We start from the raw sequence: 6,036 nt of genomic DNA on the forward strand, positions 1-6,036 counted from the left end.
CCTACATGTGTATAAGTGAGTCACTTTGATGTGCAGCAGAGACTGGCATAACATTCTAAATAAACTATACTTCAACAAAAATAATGGAAAATTCTGTAAAGGAGAAAAAAGAGATGTTTAAATAATATTTCAGTGTGTACAAGTAACTTCATTTGCTTGGCTCATTAATGAGTAGAAACTACAAAGTAATATCTTCATGACATCAAATTAGCAAGCTTGAGAGAAAATTAAAGACTGATTTAGTTTTCTGCATTTTTTTTTTTTTTTAATCCACAGAGGATCAAATTTGTCATCTTTTTTCCCCCCATGGAGTTTTTCAATGTTATGAAAGTTAGGATCTATTTGGCTATATTGGCTACTATAGGGAACTGAAACCATACACATTTAAGACAGTTGATAGTTGACAAAATATTCGTAGCATTCGGGGGTCACTAAGTTTTACAAATTGCAGGTTCCCAAGAGCAGGAGACAAGGCAGGAGAAAACATATAGGAAGCATTTCTTATTTCCTAGTCCCAAGAGACACAGTAATCCAGGAAATGGCCCATTTCATTAATGGTCACTGTATATATACTAACCTAATAATGAGCACCAGTATTTTGGTCATCTGATGTGAACAGCTGTCTCACTGGAAAAGTTCCTGATGCTGGGAATGATTGAAGGCAGAAGGAGAAGAGGGTGTCAGAGGATGAGAGGGTTGGATGGCATCACTAATTCAGTGAACATGAACTTGAGCAAACTTCGGGAGAGGTGAGGGACAGGGAGGCCTGGTGTGATGCAATCCATGAGGTCACAGAGTTGGACATGACTGGGCAACTGAAAAACAATAACAACAATGGGCTAAAGAGAAAGGCCACTGCAATAATTCAGTCAGATTCAATTAGTCTCTTTTATACTCTTCCTAAGGGCAATTTGGTGGCTCAAATTTAGTTCCCTGGTAGCTCAGATGGTAAAGCGTCTGCCTGCAGTGCAGGAGACCCGGGTTCGATCCCTGGGTTGGGAAGATCCCTTGGAGAAGGAAATGGAACCCACTCCAGTACTCTTGCCTGGAAAATTCCATGGACTGAGGAGCCTAGTAGGCTACAGTCCATGGGGTCACAAAGAGTTGGACACGACTGAGTGACTTCACTTCACTTCTAAGGGCAATTTACTTATATCTTCTCTATGCCTATACCTTAAAACTTCCTCTTCCAGGTTTTGCAAAACCATTTCTCACTTGTATAGTTAACTTTGAAGAATTAGCAGTAGAAATTAACCTGGAAAGTTTTTCTATCCCATTCAGTAATGAAAATAACTAGAAGGAAAGATAGGAAGCAATGGCCTGACAATTTCGAAATAGACACAAAGTTTGTTTGTTTGTTTTTTTTCCTCCCCCAAAGACACCTAGAGATGCCCATAGCCAAAAGGCAGCCCTTCATAGGGCATTTTCTAGACACCAGTTCCTCTGGATACTCTGTAGAAAAAGGAGTACTATGACTGAACACCTCTGGAAAATAGTACCTACAATATGTCCCACTCTACTCAAGTGATGGGCTTCCCAGGTTGTGCAGTAGTAAAGAAACTGCCTGCTAATGCAAGAGACTCAAGAGACATGGGTTCTATCCCTGGGTCAGAAAGATTCCCAGGAGTAGGAAATGGCAACTTGCTCCAGTATTCTTGCCCAGAAAATCCCATGGACAGAGGAACCTGGTGGTTCCTCTGGTGTACAGCCCATGGGCTCTCAAAGAGCTGGACACAAATGGGCGTGCACACACACACACACACACACTCTAAAGTTATACAATGTATACAGGAGTCAAAATCTTGCTATAAAAACAGCAACATTTAGAATCCTTATCTAATTAACTCAATGTTTCCAGAACCAATTTGACTGTGAGGATTGCTGTGAGCTAAATGTCTGTGTCCCCACTGCAAAATTCACATTCTGACAGTCTAACCCCATTGTGATGGTATGAGGATGTGGGTCTTTGGGAAGTAACCAGGTTTGGATAAGGTCATGAGGGCAGGCTCCCATGATAAGATCAGCGCCCTTATGAGAGGAAGAAGAGATGCCATGGCTTCCTTTCTCTGCCATGTGAGCACAGAGCAGGAAGACATCGGTCTGCAAGCCAGGAAGACTGCCCTCACCAGGAAGGAGCCAAATATACTGGCACCTGATCTCAGACTGCCCAGCTTCCAGAACTGTGAAAAATAAATGCCTACTGTTTAAGATGTTAGTCTGTGGTATTTTATTGAACAGACTAACACAGGGGCTTTTCCCCCCTTTTTTACACGTCTATTTTATTTTTTATTTGTCTATTACATAGTTCCAGAGCCACACTTTGTCAACACAGCAACAGGCTCAAAAGGCTTTACATAGGAGGGAGAATAAACACGTCCACATGGGAAATTCATCAATTCATTTACATTTGTGGAAAACAGGAGGGAGGAAATAATGAAAGCAGTGGGAGCAGAACATACTAATAGAACAGATGAGAGAGCTCAGTTGTGTCCAACTCTTTGCAGCCCCATGGACTATACAGTTCATGGAATTCTCCAGGCTGGAATACTGGAATGGGTAGCCTTTCCCTTCTCCAGGAGATCTTCCCAACCCAGGGATTGAACCCAGGTTTCCCGCATGCAGGCAGATTCTTTATCAGCTGAGCCACAAGGGAAGCCCAGATAAGAGGAGGAATCAAAGTTGGCTGAAGACTTTCTGTGTTGAATACCTCCATAGATGACAGTGGTAACTGACTAGATGGGAAGGACTTGAGCAAGTAAGGGCTATAGGGTGAGATCAAGGCATACCGACACCCCCCCCAAGGAAGAAGACTATACTCTATGTTACACAAAAATGTTATTAAAGCAAAGTACCAAGTCTAGTAGGGGACCCCTGGTGGCTCAGTGGTAAAGAACCTGCCTGACAATGCAAGAGACACGGGTTCAATCCTTGGGTTGAGAAGATCCACTAGAGAAGGGAATGGCAACCCACTCCAGTATTCTTGCCTGGGAAATCCCATGGACAGAGGAGCCTGGCGGGCTACAGTCCATGGGATCACAAAAGAGTTGGACATGACTTAATGAGTAAACAACAACAACAAAACCTAGCTCATCATTTTACTTACTATTACTGTATGTTAGGTTGGAAGTTAGGCAAGAGCAATGAGTGGTGACCTGGTTGAAGAAGATTCAAGCTGATCTCCACCCAGGACATGCCCCTATGCAGCACAGGAGAGCTTACAGACGGGCTACAAAATTAACCACAGAGGCATTTCCAACTCCTGTGCAAGCGCCCTAGGTGCAGAGTAAATACAAACTAACCACAGGGACTTCTCCAACCCTGGCACATGCACCCTTGGTTCACAGCTATGTACTCAAGTGACCTTAGTTACCAGGGAACCCACTAAGGGTTCATAAATATTCTATGGGCTTCCCTGGTGGCTCAGATGTAATGAACCTGCCTGCAATACAGGAGACCTGGCTTCAATCCCTGGGTCAGGAAGATCCCCTGGAGAAGAAAATGGCAACCTGCTCCAGTATTCTTGCCTGAAAAATTCCACGGACAAAGGAGCATACATACATTTATCTGAGTATAACAGACTAAATTATAGGAAAGACATGCACAATAGACCCTGTTATGTAATTTGCAACTGTCGATCAAAACTGTCAGTCTAAACCTGTTTAGATGAATATGTAAAAGCCTTGTCTTGAAAACCCCGGTACCTCACCATTCCAGCACCAGTGCCTCTCTTGGGTTGGCACACCTCTCCCTTGAGGTGTTCTTTCTGTTATTTCTTCAGTAAACTTGTTTTTGTCACAGATAAGACCTCAGATTCTCTTTTACGTCCTTACCAAAAACTGAAGCCCATGAGGAAGTGTCCTCTTCAACTCTTTTGTCCAATAACGGCATATTTTTTCAAAATATAAAGTACTGAGACATACACACAGATTTTGGATCAGTAGATCTGATGTGGGGATGGAGAATTTGAATTTCTATACAACTTCTCAAGTACTTCTGATGACCAAACGAGCTTGAGTGTCTCAGTTAGATCTTTAACCTAGCTTCATCTCTTGCACCTAGCAAGTGCTTCGTTACTACTAACTGAAAGAAGGACACTGTAGTCCCAGCGCAGAACTGGGTTAGAACCTTGCCTTTCAGGAAGCGGGAAGGAGTGAAACTGCAGAGAGAAAACGAAAGCAAATATAAACGAAAGCAAATATAAACGAAAGCAAATATAGAGATACCTGAGGACTAGCACCTGCTCTAACACTTGGCTCATCTTCATTTGCTTCACTTGTAAAATAACCTCTAATAACACTTTGGACTCCCAAATTCAGGGTTTTCAAGATATCATATGGTTGAGTGTTTGCAATCGGTTATTAGGGGGCCATGACCACTTATTTGATCATATTTGACATAAAAAGCAAGTTGGTCTTTAGTACTGTAGGCACAACATGCTCGAGGGGCCTTAACTGCTAAGATGCAGTCTACAGATCACTGATGTGTAGGGTGCAAGAGCTTGCCCATGAAAGAACTCTAGAGGTATTTTGCTACCATAATGTTCCAAATGATCCAACATCACTGTAAAAAACATATTTAATGTCAAGAGTTTATACTTTTCATGAGAAAAATAATTTTCGGAAGAGTTCTTTGGATCCACACTGAAAACTACTTATACCAGTTGGAAACCTCCTGAGTCAATGCCAGAGCGTAGCTTCTTTCATTTGCAAGTTTCTGTGAAGAATATCAAAGGGGATCTGGAAGAAGAGGATTGCAGCCCTCCAGCACTCTTTCTACAAAAAAAGGACAAGGAAGGGCACACTGAAGCTGAATCTGAATCAGCCTGTGGAGGGAGTCACACTGCCACCACAACCTGCTTCAAGCGGCGATTATCTTTCAAGTTTTACTCCTTTGTTCAATATTTTGTGAACTTCCTCTATCAACAATACTAGGTTAGGTGTCTCTTACATTTTCCTTCTTCATGTAAACCATCAGTCCAGTCTCGAAATAGCTATAAACTTTCCAAACAGAACAACGAAACAAACTACTGAACTGGGAGGATATGGTATATTACTCACCATTCCATTTTTAATTTTGCATTCAAAGCACTTATTTTGTTTTCCTTCTTCATTTGCTTTGGATAAGCTATGCTTAAGCTTTTCCTCCCTCCTGCAGAATGGAAATATTTACAACAACATATCCAACCACTACAAAACAATTTAGTTGTCTCATGGAATCCAATATACTGGTATTTTACCTGCTCTTGATTAGTCCATGACCCCTCCCCCACTTCCCCAAACTGTTTTTTTCACCAACTGTCTGATGAGTCCAACATGAGTTGCCTGCTCCACAGCTGTGTATTGATTTATGCATAACTATATATCTCATTTGGCTCCTTCTGGTGGAATTATTTTCTCTTACCTCCAATATCAGGGCAGACCGTATCCCAGATTCTCTTTCTGCTCTTGCTACCAGTACATTCCTAATATTCACAGAGCTAGAATTTGTCGTGGTTCCAAATTGGCTTACCCATTCCTAATTATTTAAAAATACACTGTGCTTTGAAACATGACATTCTACTGAATTATGAACCTTGCAAAACAGATGCTCAGAAAGCATCTGATATTAAACTGCATTTCTCAATACTGTATTATGGTCTTCTGGGAAGCAAATTTATAAGGATCATCTGGATGCAAAATGTGATTTTTAAGACTGGAACATTGAAAGCATTCAGCATATTTTTGGTATATGCACTACAAAAATTAACATCAAGAGCATTCTCAGAACATACTGAATGCCATAAAATCAATTAGGGCTGTATGGTGTCTAAAAAGCTACACTAAAAATGCCTGCATTGTTCCTGATAATAAAAGTGACACTGTGTGTGCCTGTCTCAGATACCACTTTCAGCCCACTGATTGTTCACATAGTCCTTGAAATCCCTGTGTTTCACTTCAACCTTTTAAAGTATAAAACACAAAAGAGCATACACATTTTGACACTTTTGACATTTCCCAATGCCTAACCTCATATCTGTCCCAAATCTGACTCCTTTGC

General features: G+C 41.4%; 1 non-coding gene across 1 annotated transcript; it reads left to right on the top strand.

Annotated features, from left to right (window-relative positions):
• Window positions 1–930: 930 nt before the first annotated feature.
• TRNAC-GCA (transfer RNA cysteine (anticodon GCA)) lies at window positions 931–1,002 on the top strand. Its single transcript has one exon. It is a non-coding gene; the product is annotated as a tRNA-Cys (tRNA).
• The last annotated feature ends 5,034 nt before the right edge of the window (window positions 1,003–6,036 follow it).

This window comes from Muntiacus reevesi, chromosome 13 (genome assembly GCF_963930625.1).
Source record: "Muntiacus reevesi chromosome 13, mMunRee1.1, whole genome shotgun sequence".
NCBI classification, from domain to species: Eukaryota; Metazoa; Chordata; class Mammalia; order Artiodactyla; family Cervidae; genus Muntiacus; species Muntiacus reevesi.